Source organism: Zeugodacus cucurbitae, chromosome 5 (genome assembly GCF_028554725.1).
Source record: "Zeugodacus cucurbitae isolate PBARC_wt_2022May chromosome 5, idZeuCucr1.2, whole genome shotgun sequence".
Lineage (NCBI taxonomy): Eukaryota > Metazoa > Arthropoda > Insecta > Diptera > Tephritidae > Zeugodacus > Zeugodacus cucurbitae.
Genome location: NC_071670.1, coordinates 62,137,924 through 62,165,154, shown reverse-complemented (window position 1 = coordinate 62,165,154; position 27,231 = coordinate 62,137,924). Strand labels below are relative to the sequence as shown.

Below are 27,231 nucleotides of genomic sequence, written 5' to 3'. Positions count from 1 at the left end.
TATATACCGATTTTCATTGAAATCTGTCGAGTAGCCTGAGATATGGTTTTTGGCTCATAAGTGGGCGATGCCACGCCCATTTGTCATTTTGTAAGAAAATCTGAGTGCAGATTCCTTCTGCTATTTCTTTTGTAAAATTTAGTGTTTCTGACGTTTTTCGTTAGTGAGTTAACCAACTTTTAGTAATTTTTCAACCTAACTTTCGTATGGGAGGTGGGCGTGGTTATTATCCGATTTCTGTCATTTTTGGACTGTATAAGGAAATTGCTAAAAGAAACGACCGCAGAAAGTTTGGTTTATATAGCTCTATTGGTTTGCGAGTTATATACAAAAAACTTATTTGGGGGCGGGGTCACGCCCACTTTTCGAAAACAATTACATCCAAATGTGCCCCTCCCTAATGCGATCCTATGTTTCAAATTTTATTTTCATAACTTTATTTATGGCTTAGTTATGACACTGTATAGGTTTTCGGTTTCCGCCATTTTCGAAAGCAACCTCCTCAGGGTGCCAAGGAATATGTGTTCCAAGTTTCATTAAGATATCTTAATTTTTAGTTAAGTTATCGCTTGCACGGACGAACGGACAGACATCCGGATTTCAAATCCACTCGCCTTCCTGATCATTTATATATATATAACCCCACATCTAGCTCTTTTATTTCTTGGTGACCCAAACAACCGTTACGAGAGTATAATAAGATAATTCTTCTTAAGATTGGTCAATTCATTACAGCCTAGTCGGTCGATCTGAAAGACAAGATAGCAGCTGAGAGCGATGTGTACTTATATATTATGTTTGGTCTGTACTGGACCATATTTCACAAGAAACAGGTTTACATTGTAACAGGAGGAACAGAGTTTTGACTCTTTCTTATATTAATGGTGGAGAGTTTTGTAATCTTTCCTCATACATATAAAATTAATTTATAAGATATGAGGTCTATTCCATTATTTATATTCGTAAATATATTAAGAGAAAGAACTGACTGTAGATCATCAGAATATTCAAGCTATATGTTCATATTCAGTAGTTGAAAATTTTACTCGAAAGTTCACGATAAATATTCGGCTTGGTCTAGATTAGATTAGTAGAGATTATAACTTTCAGATTTTTTTGGTCGAACCATGTATTTTTACACGATATACATAGATTGAATACAGAATTCTTAATAAGATTTATTTATGAGCTCATCGTCTCAACTTTTTCTCTGTTTTCAAATAGAACATTGATGAACAGAACTCGGAAAATATAAGCCGCCTAGAAATTCATTTTTTAATTGGAACTATCGATGAAGAAAGCATTTTCATAGACTTACTGTAATCACAATAAATTGATTGCATTTGCTAATACGCACATATAGTATATATATATTTCCACTTCAGCTATATGCCATAACTATGCACACGAACACTCTTATACTTGGATAGGTAGGTAGCTATCCATAAATTTCAATATTTCCACTACATTCTCCGACACAAAAGAAATTCCCATTGAAATGTTGCTGTCGACAAAACAAAATGTTTTGTTTTGTTGTTATACTTACTGGAAATGAGAACGTCAACGTCAACGCCGAACGTCGGCTTTAGCGTGACTACATAGACGCAATGTCTGCTTCAAGGTGTAATGGTGTTGCTAAAGTCAAAATCGATTGGTTTAGTGTCAGCTTTTGTGTATAAATCGATTGCGGTGAAGAAACATTTACCCTGACATTTACAAGTCTACGCGACTACATACATACGTATTTACATATAAACATTTGTATTTGGATTTGTTGTGAGTGGGAAGGCGAAGAGACCGTGGTAGAAATGTACTACATAGGAAGGAATGATATTTGTATAAGTAGTGATAGAACAGAGGGTGTTTCAAATTTTCAAATCATTTCGTTCACACTGAGTACAAATCATTTCTGTTCAGTTCGTGTAGTCGAACCAATTCATTAGAACTGGTTGGAAAAGAGGTCTTATAATTTTTTATTGAGAACTGCGTCCATCTTTAGTTATTTTAAGAACTTAGATTTTAAGTTTCTGATGATCCATAACATTACCGTTGAGTCTGAAAGGACACAACTCTCCAACTGAATAATATTATTTTGATAAATTTTGGTACATCTCGACGAAGAATAATACTGTACTTAGGTCTTCGAAAAATACAAAAATTTGAACGGGAATGGATTTTTCCTTTCACTAATTTAACATTTTTTAATAAACACCTCATTGTTCCTCGAACACGACTCTAAAGATCTGGAAGTCTATAAGGTATTCTTCAAATTCCTGTAATAGGGTATACTAGTTGTTTTCCTGACCTAGTCTGGGTATCCATACTACCCTCTCTAAAAAGGATTATTCATCAAAATGTATTGATAACCATGCTAATCTATCATTACGTTATTTCAGAATACTGAAATACTGATACTGAAAACTTGAGGCTTTAAATATAAAGATGTGAACTTCAAGACGATCAAAATGTCACAAATAATTCTATAAATTGCCGCAATATCAATGACGTCTTAGCACTTTAAGCCGCTTCGCTTGCCATTACATACTAATATTTTCATAATCTCCGTCTTACCACACCTTGAAGTCTCGATCCTTTGTATATATGTAATATTTATGCATATTTCGGCTTTTATATATCAAGAAACATATGAATATGCAACTACATTTGCTGTCTGTCAAGAGCAGACACACAAATACACGCTCAGAGTTGCCACTGCCAACGTCTATTCTTTGGAATTGTGTGGAAAGCCTGCAGCTGAATGCGAATCACTAGGTAATATCAATTTTGTTGCGCTGTGCTATGCACTTTCAGGAATTACCTTTGTCATGTTCAAAAGGCGCTGTGTGTGTGTGTGTGTGTAGTTTTTGCGTAAAATTTCTGTACTCGCACTCACTTTGCACACACGTCGACTTCCTTAAATTCCGCCAAGCGGAAGAATTCTGCTGCCTCAATTTGTGTAGGTGCGCAGATGAATACTTACATACATGCTTTGATATGATGTGCTGGCATTAAAGAAGACGTATTTTGGGCACTTTTTAAGGTAATTATTTAAATATGCTTTCGAAAATACCAACTACTTGGTTAAGTGGAAGTAAATGTTGAAGAGATAGTAAAAAGAGGTTAAAAAAGCGTTTGTCAATGTAATAGCTAGTCTGAGTAGTAATATTTTATTACCTCAACCACGTGTAATAGAGTTGTCAAGACTATTCTTTCATATCCATCTTTGATACAATAAAACTTTATTTGTCAGCAGTTATTTTAGAGGCAGTAGGACCACAAATTTTACACAGTAATCGCCCAGTTGAGACATGTGGTTGTTCGTCGTTGTAATCCAACGAGGAAATACATTACTTAAGGACAATGGCGCCATCTATCGCATCTAAATCTCTAAATTGCTCGCAATTTTAGCTACGAAAGCTATAGATAATTAAAAACAAAGTAATCCGTATTAATTCATTTGAAATTCATTGGATGATGTCATATTTAATTTGTTTACTAAAAGTTCTTAAAAAATACTTTCAAAACAATATTTTCTTGAATATGTTTTATTTCATATTTTCGTTGTAATATTTGATTTATGCTGTCAATATAATTGCGTTAAAATTTTAAATAGGTGGCAACATTTCGTACAAAAATTTTCAACTACACATTAGGTTGAAACAGACCTCATCTTCCTCCTCACGAATGTTGATTAAATTTTGAATTTATTTTATTAATTTAAATATTTAAGTTATTTTAAAAATGTGGCAACTCCATTATAACTATTAGCTTGTTTAGTTGAACTTTTGCAGTTGATTAATGTTGATTAAAATTTGTAATTATTTTCTCAATTTATAGTTAAGTTAATAGTTAATTGAAAAAGGTGGCAACTCCATTATAACTATTTCCTTTCCCAAGCTTTGTTATTTCGGTCTATATTGTAATATTTCTTTATGCCTCCAAATTCTTAAGTTGGAAATTGTAGACATAGTAAATTGTAAAATAAGTGGCAACATTTTTGAAAAAATATATTATAGTTGTTAGATTTTTTAAACTTCTTCAATATTTATTTATATTTTTTGTTATTTCTTAAACTTGCTTTTTATAACCGCCTTTTAATTAAAATAAAAAAATAAATAATATATTACAAACAGGTGGCAACCTTCTTCTAAAATACTTTTAACGAGAATTTCTTATACATCTATAAAAATTGTAATTATACACTTGCAACAAAGTTGCTCCGATAGTATTATAGTTTTGCTCACATAACGGTTGGTTGTAAGTCCTAAAACTAAACGAATTAGATATAGGGTTATAGATATCAAAATGATCAGGTTGACGAGTAAAGTTCAAATCCGGATGTCTGTCGGTCCATCCATGCAAGCTGTAACTTGAGTAAAAATTGAGATATCTTAATGAAACTTGGAAGACGTATTTCTTGGCACCATAAGAAGGTCAAGTCCGAAGATGGGCGTAATCGGACCACTGCCACGCCAACAAAATGGAACCGAAAACACAATAAAGTGCCATAACTAAGCCATAAATAAAGCTATGGAAGTAAAATTTGTTATGAAGGATCACACTATGAAGGGGCATATGTTGATGTAATTTTTTTGGGGGAAGTGGGTGTGGCCCCGCCCCCTACTAAGTTTTTTGTACATATCTCGCAAATTACTAAAGCTATATCAAGGAAATCTAGAGTCGTTTTGTTTTTAGGTACTGCCTTATACAGTCCAAAAATGGAGGAAATCCACCTCCCATATAAAGGTTACGTTGCAAACTACTAAAAATGCTTTAATTTAGTAAGGAAACCCAACAGAAACCTTAAATTTCATTATAAAGAAAGTACAGAAGAGCTGCACTCAAAATGGTATACAAAATTTAAAGTGGGCATGACCCACTTATGGGTCAAAAACCATATCTCCGAAACTAATCGACCAATTTTAATGAAATTCGGTTCATAATATCTTCCTAGCTTCCCAATGATATGTTGTGTAAATAGTCTAAATCGGTTCACAAAATATTAGAATTATGTTATCAATTTAATTGAATAAAATATTACAAATAGGTGGCAACCTTATTCAAAAATATTTTCAACTACAATTTTTCTTCTACATTTATAAAAATTGTTATGTTTAATTTAGAAATATTAAACAGATGGCAATCTTTTTTATTGCTCTTTAAAAAATATATACATATAAGTATGACATTTATTCATTTGAGAGCCAAAATCTCCATAATTACATATACTTTTATTGTTGTTGCATATTTTTTTCAACTCTTTCAAAAAAGGATTCACTTTGACCTCATTTGCTTTCAAGCCTTTAAACCATTTTCGCACTTTTGCCAGTTGATAGCTGGCACCAAAATTATTTTACCGATAACTCTTAACCTTTAGAAGCATTGTGGTGCAATAAAAATACTATAAACTTGGGTTGAAAATTATTTTGCAGCAATAAATCGCGTTGAAACTGTTAATTTTGTCGTAGCTGAGACCCTAAATATCAAGGGTCCGATGTGTAACAGGCAGACATACACAATGAAAGCAGTTGTGAGGAGAGAAAAATATAAAACCAACCTCTTGGGTAACAGCAAAATGGGTATGACACTCTAGATAACCCTAAAAAACAACAAAAAATCATCTAAAAAAATACAAAACACATTTAGCTATTGTTTGAGCTGAGATATGGGATAACCACTACAACCGAAGCCATTAATCAGGTCAACTGTGTGTGTGTGTGTGTGTGGGAAAAGAATGCCACTACAAATTTACTAACCCATATATGACTATTATGCGGCGAAGCAAAAGCAAAATGAATAAAGGGAAAACATAAAAAGGCAAACCATCAAATTCCACTGGAAATTGGTGCTGAGTACATATATATTTATGTATGTACTACAGTAAGTGACACAGCCACAACAAATCAATGACCACAAAGTAAAAAAAAAAAAGAAAACAGTGCTCAACAACAGCAAATAGTGGCATCTATTGTGCTTTTTCCACCAAGCTTTCATTCACACAAAGGGCGCAAATTAGCGCTAAAGGTGAATTGAAAATGAAATGGAAAAAAGCGCAACAGTGAAAACGAGTTTGTATGCTGAAGTTGCACGTGTAACGGTTTCGTAAAATACTAATTTCTATTTGCACACACAAAGTAAATAGTATTTAACGCCTTTACTCACGCGCAATGATCACATATGGAGCCACAATGTGTATTGTGTGTTGTACCTATGATATGTGATATTTGCACACACACACACAGAGGGAGAAATAAGTAAATATTAATTCTAATACTTGTAGCATGATTACCACGTGTATATATGTTTGTATTTGGTGCTAACTAAATGAATGAATGCAAGCACATAACCACATTGCTTTGCCTTCCACGTACGTATATATTGCTAAAGGGTGCTGCTGCTCACATACATACAAGCATAAAACACACACGCAGCGAGTGAACACTGTGTGTGCTCACATGTGGCAAATACAAGCCAACAATGGATCTTTTTTTTTGTTCAACGGTTTTCGCTTCCACACCGTTGGTTGCCGCAGGGTTAAAGGGTTTCTATGAACTCGTATACCTGTGTATGTATGTATGTATGTATCTATATGTATGAGTGTGTTGGCATGAAACATTGCATGCATAACACAGTTCCTGCTTTTACAGACATTTTACATACATTTAGATGTATTTGTGTAGCCCCGCACTCTTGTATTCATGTACACCCATCATTGGCCTAAACTCTTGTAAAAAAATTGTGTTACGTATACGCACTGTCCGCACGCCTTACTCATAATATTTTCATAAGGCATTTGCTTGATTGCTTTTGCCAAGGGAATTGAAATGTGTAAAACGTATTGTGTAACACTGTGGCTATGACAGGTGGAATACATAAATGTTATTAGCAAAAAATAACAGTTTCTCATGTGTCTTATGCATTAACGCGGAAGCAATTTTTTGTAGTGCAATTCTTATTTTTTGCTTTATAAGGCGACCAATGTGCTGTATTGTTAAGAAATGTGTGGTTTTTCCTTGCTTTTGAGCAGTGACACTCAATTATTCTCTAAGGCTTCGCAGCATACATTTTTCGGGACAGAAATCTGAATGAATTTCTGATAAATGAAATGATACGAGTGAATATTTTCCAGAAGTTTGAACAAATATCGGGTGGATTTTAGAAAATTATTGGTTAAGAAGTTAACTTTATTATAAAAATATGATAAAAAAGTGACTATCGCGTATGGCTCGAATAAATTTCAGACGAGAGACCCAAATTTCGACCACTTTTTACAGCAGTTGGAACCGTATGTTAGCTGCTCATTATGGAATGGCAAACATACTGAGTATAAATCAAGTAACAGCTGCTAAAAAGACCAACTCCGAAAAAAGAATTGCCTCATTTCCACTATTTAAAATACTTAATACAATTTTCCTGGCACTGAACGATTAATCAGAATACCTTTTCGAGAAATATTCATTATTTCTTATATTCTGTAAATGAAAATTATTTATATGAGTAGTATAACAAAGATTTTCGCGTTTATCAATTAACCGGCCTTTGCTCGATTAACGCGCTGATTTAAATCGTTTTACTATTCAAAAAAATCTCATTTTTCTACATTAATTTTGAATCGAATACAAAACAAGTTGAAACACATCTCAACTCTACGGATTGTTGTCCACGCTGCAAATTTGACTGTTTTTATTGATAAAATAGCAATCAGCTAACTCAGAAACTTATCAACTTCTTATGAACAGCAAAAACAAAATTGCATAACATGATGGTTAGGAAGGCAAAAACTGGTTTCTCATTTATACTTTATCTTGATGTATTAAATTAATTTGGTTGTGCCCCCGTTGTGGTATAAATTACTCATACGACAGGGTCTACTGTAGTCAAACTCAATAAAGTTACTCATACGACAAGGTCTACGGTAGTCTAACTCAATAAAGTTACTCATACGACAGGGTCTACTCTAGTACAATTCAATAAGTTACTCATACGACATGTATAACTAATGTATAATTAAGTAAGTTCAAATATTTTTCATGAAAGTTGTTGTAGTAATACATTTTTATTTCAATAACTAGAGCAAGTTAAGAAATAAAATTAAGATTTATCGGTCTAACATACACAGCGAATACCGCATGGCTTAATAAAATGTATGTCAATTCCTAATACAGTGGAAGTTCCATAACTCGATGTTCTCCATAACTCGAACTCTTGAATTGGCCGTAGAAGTCAAATTTCATACATTTCCTTTCATAAACCGTACTTTTCGACCAGGGCATAATCGAAAAAATAAAATTTTACTATCGACGCAGAATTTTAAAAGAGTCCCTATATTCGTATGGAGGCGAACAGAAGATGTGATATTACACTTATGGGTTTCATAAATCAAGTAACGAAGGCATGGTATACAGACGTTAAGAGCCAAACAATAGCAAAATGCAACCAACAAAATTACAGAATACATGTTTAAACGTATTTACATAAAACTTTATGCAAAGAAAATAAATAAAACTCGGTATAAATCTATATTTTCCAGCTTTTTGAAAAATTGTATGTTTTAATGAAAATTTTATAACTCGAAGTTTTTTGTTGTTTATGTTGATTCGAGTTAGAGAAGTTCTGTAATATTTCTTTTTGTGCAAAATCTTGAAAAAAATATCTTATTAATTATCTGATTTTTATTTTAAATTTTGTATACAAAGTAAACACAAAATATATTGAAATTGAATTTCTGTATTTATTTTTCCAGATATCTCAGCAACATTGAGTGCTTGAACGAATCTCGAAGGTATGTAATGTTGAATAAACCTAATTTATATATATTTTTACATAATTAATAATAAAATAGTAAAAATAGTATCCTAATACCCTTTCGTTTGAAATAAAAAAAAGCTAAAAAAAATTTGAATAGAGATGAGACCTGTTTTAAATTTAAGTTTATTTAAATAAAAAAATTTAAAAGAATATTCTGTTAAGTTAAAGTGGTTTAAGATGGACAAAATTTTTAAGCAGAATAGCCAGCACCTGTTGATATTACCGGTAGGTGCATTGCGGCAAAGGTCGCTGTCAGACTCAGAGACGCTGGGTACATGATCGGTCCCAAGCAGAGGCACTCTGAAATTCTCCGTGGATTCGATTGCATCGCTGAGTACTTGGACCACTGCACGGCGGAACCGTCCCCTAGAGGTTGCTTCTCTGCGCACGTATCTACGAGGAATATGTGGGAAGGAAGAAGTCAATTGAGGAGAGGTGCAGTCAGCTTTTTCACGGATGGATCGAAGCTAAGGGTAAAGGTGGGAAGGAGAGTTTTCTGCAGAAACCTCTCTATCAACACCAGCTTTAGGCTACCAGGCCACTGTAGTGCCTTCCAGAGGTCGCTGCGAATCTTTTAGAGGTGTATGTATTCCCTCCGACAGCAGAGCGGCAATATTGGCATTGGAATCGATGACAGTACGCTCTGGGCTAGTTAAGGAGTGTCTTAGATTCTTATCAAAAGTTTCAGGTCATATCAGCGCGATCATTGGTGTACTTACTGAACATTGTCCTATGGGTACCCATGCGTTGAGACTTGGAAGTGGAATCATCTAAGCATTTCCTTCTTCATTGTCCAGCTTTCGCCAGACTGAGGTTGAAACACCTCGGAAGACCCTTTTTCGGCGATCCTAGCGAATTGGCTAGAATCGACATTAGCCGTCTATATAATATAATCTTTTAAAAATTGTTTCTACTGGAGTTATTTGTGAGAATTCTGCTAATGCCTTTCTACACCAACAGTTATAACAACGAACAACGAATAAAAAATTGAAACTAAATATGCTCACAACCAATTTTATACGCCAGCATATGGTTATATGGAACCCTTGAAAATATTAAACTATTTTTATTATCGCCAAAAGCTCAATACTTTGCATATGCCTGCTTGTTGTAAGCGAAAAACAATATTGAGTATTAATTAAATTTTTTTGTTACCCATTTTTGCACGCATGCAAAAGCATATTGTTGAACAATTGTCATTCACACGGATATGAATAAATGCAAGCAAAACAACAAAGTCACACACGCATATATTCTCTTCTATATACATGCATATGATTGTGTAAAAGCATATTCAACAGATACGCAAATATTGTGTGCAAACGCAAATACAACAACAGCAAATATCAGGCAAAACAGCAGCACACAGCCGCTTGCTGTAAGGTCAAAGTTCATCTTATCAATTGACCCGCGTGCACAGCAGCAGCAAAACAGAGCAAAAAAAAAGGTTAGCAAAGAGTAAATAAATTCGCCAAAAATGCGATAGTCCGATTGCTATTGTTAATGTTGTTGTTGCAGCTATTCACTCGAGTGGCATGTGACAGGTCGAAAATACATTTGAGTTATCGTATTTCAGAATACAAATGCGAACGCGTTGTTGTTGTTGTTGTTGCTGTGCAGATTTACATACATACATTTATTTGTTGTTGCTGTTGTATGAGTGTTTGTGTGTGTGTCATTGCGTAGCCTCAAACGCACGTTCGCCAATGCAAATAAAGTTTGTGCTCCGCTGGTAACTTTGCCACAAGTTTGTTTAACACTTTCGAGACGGTCAACGTGTAGCAAAAGTATAATGTGCTTACATATACATACACACACACACACATAAAAGTAAATATGTAAATATGAGTATATTGTGAGTGTAATACTTAAGCATATGAGCATAGCTTTATTTTCTCTTTTTTTTCTTCCTCTTCTTCTGCATAACGAGCGAAGTTGGTGCTCCTTCTACTTCTACTTAATGCCACTCACACAGAAGACCTCAAATCCACTTTGGCGCTCCACTTGAACACTTTGTTGTTCTTATATTTTATTATGTTGCAAAATCTAATGCTTTAAATGCTGGACCTGCCGCAGGATTATTCAGCAAATGCGCTTGACGGGTTGTCTTGCTATGTTTAGTTGGCTGTATGGGGCTCAAAAGGTTGATGCTCAGTAGGAAATTAATGACACTTGGTTACAAAAATTAAATATATTATATTTTTTTTAGAAAAGTGTTTTTTCTAATTTTTGAAACAAACAGATCAATTTGAAGGAATAAAAAATTTCAAAAATTTCGAAAACTCTGTTGCCGCATAGCTTAGATTGAAATTGAGAAATTTTGAGGACTATATAAAGGTATTTTTATAACTACTAAAAATTATATGCTTCTCTGAACTAAAATGTCTGGAACATAAAAATTATTCATACGAGCTCTACTTGTGACGATGGCGTATCTTCGTTACTTTTCTGTGAATATTTAAATCTCAAAAGCTACTCGACTAATATTTACTAATTCTGCCCTATAAAGACAACTTGAGACAGAGAAAATGAAAAAATCAGGTCAACACCAAAGAAATTAATTTCAAATCCTGTAAAGAAGATATCGAAACTAAGCCTTGCCTCTAATATGAACTAATATTGATCCAATATGACCAAAGTTGGTATATACGTATATACAATATATCTCCGAACTGTCCTAGAAGAAGTATTTCTGGAATCAGAGAATCCATGTAGTGTGTTCAAGAAATAAAAAAAATCGAAAACTTTTCGAAAATTGAATCAATATTTTTCGAAATATAAAAATTTTAATTTTTTCGAACATCCAACATTGACTTCTTATGGCATCCGTCATATTAGCAAGAACGAAAAATGTTACAGCAATGATATAAGAAGAATGTAGATTATATCCATATTTTGAATTTTTTTGAACCTCCTATAAGTATGAATCATGAGTTCCAATAAGCTATATTTTCGAACTTCGAAGGTAAACATTTCGATTTTAGAGGCTAACTTCGAAAATCGGAGAATACACATACTTATGACTCAATCTCCCGGAAAAAGTAAGCTGGTTCAATACCCAGCCGAGTGTTATATAGTGTGACATATCAGTGAGTATATGAGAGATCCTAGAGCGAGAAATTGTTAAAGTATGATTCGCTGGCAATTTCTTACAGTGTCCACAAGTCACACACACCACACTATAAAAGTAGTGGTAAATTGAGCTAATTTTATTAGCTACAAAAGCCTAGCGTGTGCCGAAAGTTAGACACAAACGAGAGTAGTGGCTCGTAAGCGAAGCATCTTAGACATAAAGACATAAGCAAATTAGTCATGCTTGTGCTTGTGTGCTTATATGCATAATAGCATATAAAAGTTTCGACGCATTTAACGTATGTAATGGATTAATTTCGTAAAACAAATCGCTTATGACCCAAACGAATATACATTTCTATATATAGAGAGTTGTACTACAGCGTTAATGCTAAAGTTTGCAAAGTAAAAGCAAACAAAGCGCAATTTGTTTTCACATCACGATTGGATTGCTGAAATTATTTTAGACAATCATATTTGTGAATTTATTACTTCGAAAGTAGTGCTCTTATGGCATATATAAATTGTATGTATGTTTTGGATTTTTACAGACTCAAGTGAATTATTTATTTATGGTGGCGTTTTATCCTTTGAATGTGAGTGATTTACTATTTTACGTAGGATAAGGAGGACTGATTTCGTACTTCTAAATATGTAAGTGTTTAACGGTAGTTTGGGCAAGAATATACAATTTTATAAATTTGTAGTTGTTTACAATGATAAAATAGTATATTACTTATTATCCAGGCTTTTAAAGACTGAAAATATTTTAAGTCCAATGCCTTTCCTAAGAGTGTGCCGTCAACTCACTTTCGAAACTTAATCCATTAAAATCGGTTGAGAGAGACGGGTATATCATGTTGCAAGTGCAAGCTCAAATGCAATTTTATTTAGCATATATTCCTCAAATATACACAAGTATATACAATTTTCTCTCTCCATATTTGCTTTTATCACTTTTTGCTTTCCAGCTGCGTCATTTTTATTTAATTTTCTGCTTAATCCCATTGGCTTTGTTACTCACTTTGGCGCACTTTTGTATGCACATTCGCTTTTGTTTTGTATTATTTATTTGCAAATGGATATTGTTTAGCAGGAGAAAAGCTCTTGAAATTTATTAACAATATGTGCTTTAGTTGCTATTGTTTGTCGAGTGTTCATCTGTATTTGTTTTGGTTTCAATTTTTGATTGAGCAATGCCAGAAAATTTATAGTGAAATGTGGGTTAACTGTGATAAAAGCAATATTTGTCGGGTTATTTTCTTATGATAAAATATCACATTTTCTCTAAATAAATTTAAATGGTTGGGATTTAAGTCATTTTAGTCAGACATTTTGGATTTTTGCAATAATTTTTGACAATTTTTTTTTTTGTAAATTGAATGTGAGACTCTATTTTAAAACAATTTTATTCAAATTTATACGTCACTCAATTTTTTATTTGACCTCTTCCTTATCTGGTTTTGAATTGATTTGAGGAATTTTTTTTTGATGATTTTTCTTATTATTTTTTGTGGAAATTTTTTTAATACAAACACAAGCTCAAAAAATTTAATAGCAATTTTTTTTTAAATTTAAAATCAGGTGGCAACTCCTGTCGATTTTTTTGTATTAACATTTTATTATATAAGCTTTGCTATCACTTTATTATATTAATAATTTGTGTGGATTAAAAAAATTTTGGAAAATTTATGAAGTTGGCAACCCCTTTCCAGTTTTTGCTAAAATTCAAGCCTTTAAAATATCATAACCACACTTTATTGCGTATCTCTAAATTATTTGTTTATATTTATGAAAACACTTTTATTCAAAATAATTGACAACTCAAATTTTCTTCTAATTTTGTCAGTTGGCAACTCTGCCAATAATATTTTTGAAAAATTTTTCTTACTATGCTACCTATATTATCTTAAAAATATATTTTTTCTATACAATTTCTAAATTAAATATGGCAACCCTACATGTTATATTGTCTATTATATTTATTTATTCATTTTTAAAACCTCTCTCCATCTTTGAAGATATTCGGATTCAAGCAAACTTTCTGTTATGCGTAAAAAATTTAGACAAATGTCTACATTAACATCCCTCTTTGTAAAGAATTTGTAAAATACACCGTTAATCATACGAAATTCGATTATCCCAAAACAACTCAATAACTCGCCGACAACTCATTTATATTTCGCCTAAAATGCAATTTTTCCAATTTTTTCGCAAATTTATTTGCACGATTTGCTTTAAACATAATATTTATGAGACCAATAGACACTTTAACGATGACTTTATTATTATTATTTTCGTTTTCCCTACGTGAGACCCCACAACACGCAGTCCAAACACACATGACATGCCGCGTATTGAGCCCCTACACGCCGGCCAAGTACCCGGCCGCTGCTCGCTTTTGTTGGTCAATGAATTGTATGAAAAATTGTTAGATCGCTTCAGCGTCGCAACATGAAAGATTGTTTGCCGAAATGGCCGAGCTATGACATAAATGGCTTCGCATAAATTTCTTATGTCTTCTTCTGTACCGTCGTATTTTTTGATTAATGGCCATAAGGTACGTATACTGCATGGCGACAACAGCAAGTCAGCTGAGTGTAAACAAGAAAAAATGTGAAAAAAGATTTTGTAAGGAAGCGAGTAGAAAAAGTCCGCACGTCCGCCGGATGAACACGAAATAGGTGAGATGATTTTGACAGGAATTAAGCGTGTCAATCACAATAAATTTTTACGTTTGACTTCAATGTTGAACGAAACAATGTTGCTTAACGAGTTTGCTGGCATAAAATTGACTATAAAATGTTATGTCTTAATTATGTAAATATAGAACAATACCCGATTGTTTGTGTGGGGTGTAGATGAGTGAAGTGAAATGTTGTGTTCTGGGAAGAATTTACCAAATATTTGTTGAAGAATATATATAATAGCTGAATTGTTCATTGAAGAACTATATGATAATTATTTGCCAGTTTAGAATCAAGTAATAATTTTCGGACAAAGATACTTCGGTTTCTTCAAGTAAGGTGTTCATAAATGGAAGCCCTAATTGCATATTATCCGAACAAGAACTTTGTGTTTTATCTATTTTATCTAAAACATATAAGAGTTAACTGTTAATAAACTCTTATAAAGGGAGATCCATTTCGAAATCCCCAACCTTTTTAAAGAGATACATACTGAAAATTCAAATTTAATGGGGTATGTGTACTATCATTCTAAAGAGCATTCTTTGACATTTAGTTTTTAAAGATTATCTCTTTCAAATGTTGGCTGCGGCTACGTCTCAGGTGATCCATTTGTTCAGTCCAATTTTCAACGACTTCTTTTAGCATTTCGATTGATAACTGGCGAACGATACGCGTGTAGTTTTGCTCGTATAGACTTTGTACTTTACATATCCCCACAGAAAATATTATAACGTTGTGATTTCACACGATCTTGGTGGCCAATCGACCGTCTCAAAATGTGAAATTATCTGCTCACCGAAGTCAATAAATCCATTGATTGATGCGATGTGTGGGAAGTGCCGTCATGTTAAAACGAGCTTCAATTTCAGGGATCAAATAGTCGGTTAACATGGCGCGATAGCGGTCGATAATTTCATCGGCCCACAAACCACACTATCCGTTGCTTTTTTCGGTATGAAATGACAACTATTGAAGCTCTTCTGGTTGATCTTCGTTCCAAATGCGACAATTTTGCTTGTTTACATACCCATTGAGCCGGAAATGGGGCTCATCGCTGAACAGAATTTGGCTCAAAAACGTCGGATGTTCTTGAACTTTTAAAGAGCCAATAGAGCGAAGAGATATCGCTTATGGTGGTGATGGTGTTCCGAATAGGACGATTCATCAAATATTTAAGAAATTAATGCATTCTACGAGTATAGTTTGCTCTCAGAAAGATAGCCTCGAAATAGGAAGTTTTCCATGGGTTGGACAATAATGAGTTTCATGTGAAATTAGTTACAGTAGATTTTTTAGTCACATTCTTCCTCGTCTATTATTACGATTATTTCCAAGTTAAGTTAATTAAATTTCGCGGTTTTGGCTTTCAATTGAAATCCCGAAAATATATATATTTTTTTAGAACTTATTTTATCTATCTATCTATATATATAAAAATGAAACCCGTTTTCCGTTGTCACGACACAGCATGAAAACGGCTGGACCGATTTCACTAACTCTTTTTCGTGTGTATTCCAGGGAGATTGAGGATGGTTCTTATCGAGAGAAAATTTAAAAAAATTGCCTGAAAAAGTCTAAAATTCACATTTTTCTAATCTCCCATACAAACAATTTGTATTCTATAGATATAAAAACGAATTGCTGTGCGTTAGTCTCGCAAAAAGTCGAGAACTGCCACACCGATCTGGCTAATTTTAGTCTTGAAATATTCGAGCATGGCCAAGAAAGGTTTAGAAAGTAAGTAAATATAGAAAAATTGCGCGGAAGATTGCAATAACAGAACTTTATATGAGTTGACAACAAAATTAAAGAAAAAGAGAAAACAAAAAATAATAATATTTTGAATGTAGTCATTGTTGCTTTGTTAAAATATTTTTGTCATTGTTCAATTGTTAAGGAAAGGCTAAGTTTGGGTGCAACCGAACATTTTATACTCTCGGAATTTATTGATGTACTTTTATTAAGATATTACACACAATACTGGCCCATATATGTATTCATAAAGAAGAATAGAATAACGAAAATCATCATATATTGTATATGAGGACCGTGGTAATTCCTGATACGATTTCAATCATTTTCACTATCAAAGCATAACGGGAATAGGGGCAACTTGACAACCTGTTAGTAGGCACACAAACTGTACATTTGGCATTGAAATTACTCCTAAATTGCAAATCAACGAAACACCAGTTTGCGAATTTTCCAAAAATAGCGCTATAGCGAAGATTCTCCAGATATGCAAGTTGATAATTTGGGAAGTACGGCGCATAAAAAATCACTTATTTATACATACAAGTGTTTTTGCAACAAGATCAAACTGCGATTGTAGAAGCAGTTGCTAGATATTGGAATTGGTAAGGTCACAGTTGACACCTCGATGGATTAATAACATTTCAAACAGATTTCTGTCTCTTTTGTCACTTTCCGGACATAAAACAAGAATATAATACCCATAATTGGCTGAATGAACGACCAATATTGGTCGCAAAAAACAAAGATGTCGTTGATGTCAATGCGACAATTTAGAATTTCGTTACAGAAGAGCTGGCACGGAAACAAATTAGGATGACGAAGCCAACTATCCCAAAGGAATTTTATAATCATTGGAATTGCCTGGATTATCACCACATAATTTTACATTTAAAAGTAGCATCAGTTGTCATCATGCAACATAAATCAACCTCGACTTTGTAATGAACTTTGTATCGTCATCGAAGCCAAGATTGATTATATATCTTAGCCACAAAACGTGTGGCCGGGTCTGCTAGTTGCTTATATTTATCATTATTATTTTCTTCAGACTCTCTTGTGAGAAAAAGTTCTCACTGTAAGAATTTTTCAATAAAATTTTCTTTAACAATCAATCAATTTTTTATAGCAATTAATTATTTGGCTGCAATTTCCTTGATTTGTCCTACTTTCAAATTAATATATTATAGAAAAAAAAAATTGCATTGCATACATACATACTTACTCCATCAGTAGTATTTCTGAAGCAACGTTACCTTACTTTTGCTCAATTCAACTTAATGGGCAATTAACTTAACAAATCGATACCGTGACTGCACACTTTTATACCCACACATTCAAACAAACAAATACAAATAAATTTCCACACTTTAATGAAGATAAATATTTCGAAATGAAAGTTCATATTGTACATATTATCTATCAATTTATTGACAACACTAATCCATAATCGATTCGCATACAAATTGAAGGTCATTGTGCGTGTCAAAGGTCAGTGGATTAACGTGTTTGCTTTGGTCAAATGAAATGACATTGCTGGAATTGAAAAATACAGTCATCATTTTTAATGCATATTATTAAAAAGTAATTCTGGTCAGGTGGCAACGCAAACTGTCAAAACACACGGCACGCGTGCACACAATCCCATTATATGGTAGATATATGTATATATAATATTTGCTATATTCATATGCATTTAAGTAATTCAGGTTGTCGAGATGGTTGTGGCGACAATAATTTGTGCATAAAATACATAGGAATGCATAAGTAGTCAAATAATATGATTTTTCGTATTTTAATTACTAAATGCGTTTAATTAGTTTAATCGTACCAATTTGCATTAATTGCTTTGATATATTTGGTGATTATCTCTCGCTCTATCGCTTTTCATATAATTTTTTCTTTTTATTATATATTATATTTTTATTGCCTTAAGTAGTTTGAGATTTGTCTGTAGTAATTCAATTAATGGCCCTGAAAGCATGCTTCAACTGCTTGATTGCACACTTAACTTAATTTCATTAAATTCGAGTTATGCAAATCTTTTGATAAAATAATATTAGTTTATTCACATGCGTTGAAAGCATATTAATTAGTTTGTATTGAAAGATATTTGTTCGTTTGAAGAAATTGTTGGTTGACGGGGCGTATGAGTAACATTTTCATACAAAATTTTTCTGATTTTATATAATTAAACTAGCAGACCCCGCCACGCGGCTGAGTGATTCAAGAAGGATTTGAAAGACAAAATTTAACACAAATTAACATAACATTTTCATAACATATTTAATAAATAGATACTTTAAATATTTTTATTTGATATACATATACTCTAAATGTCTTTAATCGTAATAAATCACAGTTAATGTTCAATGAAGCGCCAAACGATGTACAATATTTTTGGTCAATCGGTCTTTGTTAATACAAATAAATTTGATGGTCTTCCCATTCGTGAACACGCTTCGTATAATTGCCCATTGTAGAAACATGGATTTTCCAAGTCTAATCCGCAAATATACGATGTTATTTATAGTCATCGCGAAAGCTAAACGAATGGGAAACTGTAGTCTTTTAAATGGTATGGGAGAAAACAATTTCTCCTTTAAACTTTTCTGTCAAAATAGTTGCTTCAAGAACGTTTTCAGTAATTCTTTTGATCACCAAACGTGTGCCGTTGCATAATTTAGGAGGGTTTAAATTACGCAGTAGAATAATCGATGATCCAATTTTCAATCATAGATTGTGTGGCGGCATTCCTGATATGTATAAAGAATTTAAAAATTCAATTGGGAAATTCACTGTCTCGTTTTCTTCTACAGTAGCATCGATAGACTTAAATGACATTAAATCACTTGGTTATAATTGTTGTATCTGGTAGTTAATCAGATCAACATCAACATTTTTCGCTGCTAAAATTGCACGATTACTAAATTGATTTAAATAGTTATTTAGTATATCTGGGAAGACACTCTCAATCAGTTCATTTATAGTTTGAACACGGTATAGAAATTATCTGGCAATCTAATATGTTGAGTATCTTGATGAAATTCTATTTCAACGTTTAGTCCTATTTAATGCTTCGAGTGCTTCATTGCTGCTAATGTATCTACCCATTTGGTAGCGTGCTATTTCATAATTTGCGTCTATATTTTGTACTCCAAATATGACCAAATCACTGCCCTTATTAATGTACTTGTAAATATATTTGATTGATTTGACAGAACTGCAAAGCTTAGCATTAATATGAGCCTTGGACGTTTTGGAGAGTAGTGGTGAGTATGGTACTACCCATTGATTGTCAATTTCTAATTGGTTAGAATTTGAAGTTCTAATTTTGTATGTATGACCACCATTATCAGCGTTTCTGCGGCGATACAAAATTGTGGAGACGATTAATTTGAATATTTACTATCCTATCATCTAAGTTGGACCAAATTACATGCCAACTTCCATGAATATCAGTTGACTCGTTTTTGAGTTCATTCGGAACATATACACGGACACTGGATTTTTATATATTAAGATAATTAAAATTTTCAACTTTAATGTTAAAATAAATACTTTTTTAAATCACTTTTCAAGCATATAAGACACCACTCTTTACTTTTAATAAGGTTCTAGAGTCAATTACAAGCTTGATATTCCTTTGTACCCACCAGAAGCGGGTAAAGATTGACTAAAAATTATGAAATCTGCCATGACACTTATACATTTAACTCTCTGTTTAAACATACAATAACAACAACCAAAGCATACTTTAATAGTCAGTAAATATTTACTATTTTCATATATTTTTCTGCTCGAAAATGGCAAATAAACCAATTATATTCGCTATTTACTATAATTTTCTGCAGCAGACACATATTATTGGCTTATCTCGCACCGCCGACACACTACTCAAATAACTGTCAAAAGCAAATACACGACGGATGACAGTTGTATTTGCACGCACAACAGAGCCAATTGTGCGCTCACTTGCCACTTGCTGTGGACGTCGCTCTTACAAAGCGTTTGCACAACTCAAACTGGAAACTGAGGGGGGAATCAATCAAAACAGTTTCACTCGAAGAAATTATTTGAAATTATTATTGTAATGACAGTTATACCAATGTAATCAAGCGAGCCACAAAGCAGCGTAAACACAAATGCGAACACACATACATACTGACATTTCTCTAGGTATATGTATGTTTATGTGTGTGAGTATTTACTCAGAATCACAACACTATTTGCTAGCAGATTTCATTGTTTGCCACATTAAACTGTGTGCTGCCATTGTACGGGATATATGTATATGTATGTCTCTCAGTCTCATCTGAATGCTTCGGCTAACTGAGCCATAAAAATGAAAGCGCATCAGAAAAACAATATTATTGCAGTCGCTTGAAATGAAAAACAATCATAAAATAAATTAATAAATAAGCAAATATGTGAGCAACAAAGACGTCTCGTCGCCGTGTGGCTGGCTGGTAATTGAGAGCCCCAAGCGAGTGGAATGTGAGTTGGCTTCCAGCTCCAACGCAGTAATACTGCTGCGACGCGGCAGAAACTATGGCGGCGGTTGGAGTATTGTTATTGCCAAATATGAATATTATACAATGGCGCGACGGCGACACTGTCAACAATCAGTGGGATCTGTATTATAGGTGGGGGCAGATGTGGTTGCTTTAAAAACTATCAAAACGCTGAAATCATAAATGAAAAGTTGAATTCGCATTTATTTCTTTAACCGGCGCTGTGGTTGCTTACGATGGAATTAAATTATTTCTGAAATGTAGGAGGTTTTATGGAGTTCATTCGGTCAACTCAGTGTAATATAGGTGGATATTGCAAATGTGATGTGCTTTTATCTCAAACTTTATGAGAAATTTTATGACGAATACTTTAATGTCGTGTGTTGATTCAGTTTCGTAGTATTAAAAACCGAAAATATAACATGAATGTTCTGCGGCAATGATTCTCTATATAGTTCCATTCGAGCTTTTCTGTCGGAATCTTGGTTATAAAATAATATGATAAGCCTTTGTTTAACTGTGAAGTCTTTAGCTTTTTAGTAAATATCCAATCGACAATAAATGCGATCCAGCGCATAACAGATGTCTCTTTGCGTAACAATATGCCGACATATAAAATTGGAACCACATTGGAAATATTTCATTATTTCCTTGGTATTATTTAAAATATTATGAAACCCCAGTCAAGTTGGTTTTCTGAGCCGCTGTCTTCGATCCCGGTAAACTCATGAAGATGGTTCTTCTTCTTGGCTGACGTAGACACCGCTTACGCGGTTATAGTCGAGTCCACAACAGCGCGCCACGCATCTCTCCTTTTGGCAGTTTGGCGCCTATTGGTAATACCAAGTCAAGACAGGTCCTTCTCCACCTGGTCCTTCCATCGGAGTGGAGGTCTCCCTCTTCCTCGGCTTCCGCCAGCAGGTACTGCATCGAAAACTTTCAAAGCTGGGGCGCTTTCCTCCATTCGTACAACATGACCCAGCCAGCGTAGACGCTGTCTTTTTATTCGCTGGACTATGTCTATGTCGTCGAATAACACATACAGCTCATCATTCCATCTTCTGCGGTATTCGCCGTTGCCAATGTTTAAGGGACCATAAATCTTCCGCAAAACCTTTCTCTCGAAAACTCCTAGTGCCGTCTCATCGGATGCTGACAACGTCCACTGCACCATAAAGTAGGACGGGAATGATGAAGATGGTTCACCACCATTAAATAATAAAAATGCTAGCGCTAGACCTCAATAGTTCTAGGCATACCATCGACATCTCAACTCTAGAACAGTATGATAAGAACGGAAGAATATGTTGAGAATGACTCTAAGCTCAGTATTCTAACTTTTATAATGTTAAAAAATAATGTATTATGGACTGAGGGAAGTGCAGTCCTCTAACGATGATCGAACCAAGTCCCTTATCATGATATTCCCAATAGTACATCAGTTGGATGATGGGTAAAATTCTCTGAAAGATTTGTAGATTTCTACGCATAAATACTGTAATTACGGAGGTAATATAAGTACGAGCTTGGTAACGATGTCTCAGGTTCCATATGCGCCAGCAATGGCTCCGGCTTTCACTTTTTCCTATTTCCAGAAATAAAGTGAACCTTAAAGGGCCGTCGGTTTACAAGTATTCTAGAGATCGCTGAAAGAGCCAAAGGCTATCCCAAAAATGGAGTTTGAAGAAGCGCTGGCATAAGTTCATACTATTGGATGAGGACTATTTTAAAGGCATCAATATTAATATAGACGAACAAATAAATATTTTTTCAAAATACGAAAATTCCCGTTACTTTTTGAACACACCTCGTACATTAGATGGATATTATAAGTACATTATCGTCGGAAAAAAATCGAGGAATTTAGTAGTTGGTTTATGTCGTTGAATACAATTGAGAAGGAGAGAAAACGGGTTCACACGAATTGGTGCTCACTTGGGATGATAAGATACGATATACTAGAACCAAATCCTTCAATAAAAGAAAAACCAAAAGACGAAACAGGGAATGTATTATTTCCGCAAGAAAAAAGTTGAAGTTTTCACAGGAATTCTTCTACACTAAGTGGTCTCCAAGAAGTAAGACAGAGAATATAGCTAGCGAAACTCTGTAGTATAACTCGTAAAAAATTTCCCCATCTTCTACAAAATGGCAAATCCTCCATTTATAGATATTTCAAAATAGCTCACACCCTAGAGTGTATGTATATATACATACATATATAAAATAAGCGTAAGCATCTGAGCGCCTGCACGCGCGCGTCTGTCAATCTTCCGCCACATATCCGTCATGCGAGCAGCCGACATGCGACAGGCAGGCAGCAGGGGAGCAGCAAGTAGCAATATTACTGTTGATGGCTGCGCTCGCATGCATAGGCTTGAAGGAGGGGGCAGTAGCTACGCTTGTATATGTTTTTGTGCGTGTGTGACTTTTTCGGAAACTTTTTGACAATTTTTATGTTTGCTTTAAATTTCATTTTGATGACGGATGTGACGTTATTGTCATAGCACTTTCACCATACACCACGCTATTGTTGCCATTACTGCTATTGTTGTTAGGGTTGTTGTTGTAATTATTATTGTTGCTGTGGCATACACAAAGTGATTGCTCGAAGACAACGGCAAATGTAAGTGAGACAATAAAAACCGAAATGTGGAGAGAATAACAAATGGCTACAACAACAACAATAGCGGCGGGGGGTAATGCGTGCAAAATGCGCGCAAAACGTTGCCACATAGACAATATGCATGGCTTTTGTGTGAATATGGTTGTTTCTGTGTGTATGTGTGTGTGTGTGTACTATGTACTTGTCATTTTCCGTCGCCAGCGGCAGCAATTTCGCTGTTTGCCATTTTTCCCATCACCATCATCATCATGAACAACAACAACAACACCGTCGTCACAATGCCTTTGTCACTTTGTTTGCTTGTGCTGTGTTGCTTTTTCCAGCGAAACCAAAAACCGTTATATTTATTTATTTTCCGTTTTCTTTGTATTGAACATATCACTATGCGGGAGAAACAGCAAAACAAAGAATTGCTGTAAATGTCAACAGTCAAATTGTGTTTTTGGTAGTAATTCGTAAATTTACGAAATTAAAAAAAAATAAAATTTAAATGAAATGTCAAAAATTTAGAATTTATGGCACAACTGACAGATTAGCCAAAGAGCGTGAAGTGGAAAAATGAATGCGCTGTCTGAGAAAAAAGTGTGTATGAAATTTAAATGAATTGAAATGGAAAATTCTTTGCCATTCCCTTTTACTGCTGTGTATTTAAATATGTACGCTTCTTCTATCCTCTTCTCATTTTTTTCTATTTCACTTTCCATTTTCTCTCGTCCCACTTTCGCCTCCACACGAAGCTTAAATGCGCAACAAAAGTGAAAATGAGTAGTGAAATTCCGTAAAAATGCCACTAGTAATAGCCAAAGAACAAGCTGTGTGCGCGTCCTCAAGCTGCCATAGTCTCCTTTTACCCACCTCCAGCAATGCTCTATGGCGCACAGGTAAACAACCCAGACAACAGCTGAACTATTCACGCGCTTAAAAATGTCAAAAAAGGTGCTGAGAGGTGGGGGGTCTACTTACCCTTGATACAGATGAACATTTTTATGCAGAAACACTTATATACCATTTATATATATAGACGAGATGTGTTCAAAAAATAACGGGATTTTTAGTTTTTTTTTTACATTTTAATATTTATTTATTCATCTACATAGCCTTTAAAATAGCCCACCATTCTTCTAATCGTCGAAACACTTCTGAAACTCGATTTTTGAGAAAGCTTTTGGCTCTTTCAGCGATTTCTCGTACGTTTGTAAAATGACGACCCTTCAAGGTTTCCTTGTTTCCTTACTGTTACAGTATTTTTTTTTTGGCCAATAACAGATTCGATGAATTTTTTCAAAAAATCGTCTGCCATTTTAAATTTTGAAAAAAAAAAACTGGAACCGGATTCGTAATCTGCAACCCCGAAAACCCCCGAATTGAAGCGAATCCGACGAATTTTAAAAATCGCTGTTCACCATATTGGTTGTTTGGGATGATTTCAAAACCCTCATCCAATGGGGTTAAATGAATCTCAAATTCGGATTCAGCGAGATCAAAAACTTATAGCACACATAGCAAGAGCCTCAGATGATGACAAAATTTTTTTCTTTGTGTTGTGTGTAATTAACGAACAACCAATGAAGTGTTTTAACAAATGAAAATCGCCAAGTTCATAAAAACACGGCTAAACTCAACGACTGCTAGAGACAAAATAAGCAGATAACCTTAAAATTTAATTTTTGTGAAAATTTGAAATTTTTAAATTCCCGTTATTTTTTGAACACACCTCGTATGTGTTTATTTGTTATAAATAGACGCGTCATGTGCTTTTGTTGTGCGCAACAACATTGAAAATCAACCCAAAACTGTTATAAGAGTACAGCAACAACAAAACTGTAAAAAAATTACAAAAAGTACAACAACAACCATCAGCTTGCTACTCAAGCGTCAGTAAGAAGGCCAATATTTATGTGTCGCCACAAAAGAGAGAGTGAAAGTTGGTAATATGTTTTGGGATGGCGGATGTGCTGGCAAACAAACAGAGATACACACACATATAAATATTTTAAAATACATATATACACTCATACAAACATACATACATACATACTAACATGCTTACAAGCATATGCGGCCATAACGAATGGAGTAAGTGTGGTTGGTTTAGCCAAGTGTTGCTTGTGTCCGTCCTCGTTGTTCTTGTTGCAGTTGTTGCTGTTATTTTTTTAGCATATTCTTCGTCATTCTTCGCAATCGCTTACCATAACTACCGACATTTGGTCGCAAACTTTGACCTTCTAAATTTTCTCGTTCTTCTACGTGCTCACTTACCACTAAATGTATGTGTGTTTGTTGTTGTATTGAAATTTGGATATTTTCGCATGCAAGCGCTGCTATGATTTTGCACACACCCTTGACATAGGGCCAATTGCAAATTGTAGAAATGACGTTGATAAATGTTACAGACTGAGGTTTTTTGAAATTAAATAAGCAACAAAAAAAATTTTTCTGACGAAATATTGGGTACTGCTTAGGAGTTTTTGTGGACTTGTAACTTATAAGAGTTATACGATTACTTAAATTTTTAAGAAGATCTTCAAAGAAATCTGATACTTTAACATTATTGTTATTAGTTGAAAAAATTAACTGAAATCAGTTTAAGGGGTTAGGTGGGTAAAACATTAAACGAAAAATATCTCGATAGCTAATGGATAAATCTAATTAATGAACGAAGGAAAAAAGAAAATATTGAAATTTGAATTTTTGACAGAATTTAAATAAAACAAGAAAAAACGTTAACTTCGGCTGTACCGAAGCTAATATACCCTTCACAGGTACATTTCTTTTAGTAACTATGTGTTTAAGCAAATCTAAAGACGTAAGAAAAAGTAAGTAAAACAAAAGAAAACATTTTACTAATTCTTTTTAGCCGGGTTGTTTGCTAGAAATATTAAGGTTATATAGTTAACCGATCTGAACAATTTCTACGGAGATTATATTATTACCTTAAGCAGTAATCCATGTCAAATTTCGTGAAGATACCACGTCAAATGCGAAAATTTTCCATACAAGCCCCTGATTCCGATCGTTCAGTTTGTATGGCAGCTATATGCTATAGTGGTCCGATACGATATCGGCAGTTCCGACAAATGAGCAGCTTCTTGAAGAGAAAACAACATCTGCAAAATTTCAAAACGATATCTTAAAAACTGAAGGACTAGTTCGTATATATACAGATAGACGGACGAACGGACAGAGAGACAGACGGATGTGGCTAAATCGACTCAGTTCAATATACTGATCATTTATATATATACTTTATAGGGCCTCCGACGCTTCCTTCTGGGTGTTACAAACTTCGTGATAAACTTAATATACCATGTTCAGGGTATAATAATCATTTTTTGATCAAAATTTCGGCATGTATTCGATCGAAAAAAAAATTGTCATTGGAATAAAAAAAAAATCAATCGCTTATTAACTGGATTAAATAAGACAACATTTTTTTTTTTTAATTTTGAAATTTTGAAACCCACCTAACCCCTTAATGCAACTCAACCAGAGCTTTGAGTAAAGCATGTATGTTCAGAAGGGATGGAAGCTGGGAATATAGATTTATCAGTTACCTTAGTTCGTGATCCTCAGGATTTCTAGAGTTTTTGATTCCGTTTTTAGAGAATATTTAGTGGCATTGAAGATGTTTTATAATATTAAGGATTGAAAACGGAATTTAGTAAAGTCTTGCACTTAGTGATGTCGTGAACCTTCAATGTACTTTCAAATCTACATCTGAAGAAAGTACTTACAAATTCGACAATCAAACTTGTTTGTACGGGTTTAT

At 34.0% G+C, this 27,231-nt stretch overlaps 1 protein-coding gene across 6 annotated transcripts in view; it reads left to right on the top strand.

The window, feature by feature from the left end:
• LOC105208961 (uncharacterized) overlaps nt 1-27,231 on the top strand; it is a 188,257-nt gene that overhangs the window by 84,215 nt on the left and 76,811 nt on the right. For all 6 annotated transcript variants that reach the window (XM_054230681.1, XM_054230680.1, XM_054230679.1 and 3 more), the window contains exon 3: nt 8,744-8,782. The gene's annotated coding sequence lies outside the window, so the exon portion shown is untranslated. The remainder of the gene's footprint in view (nt 1-8,743; nt 8,783-27,231) is intronic.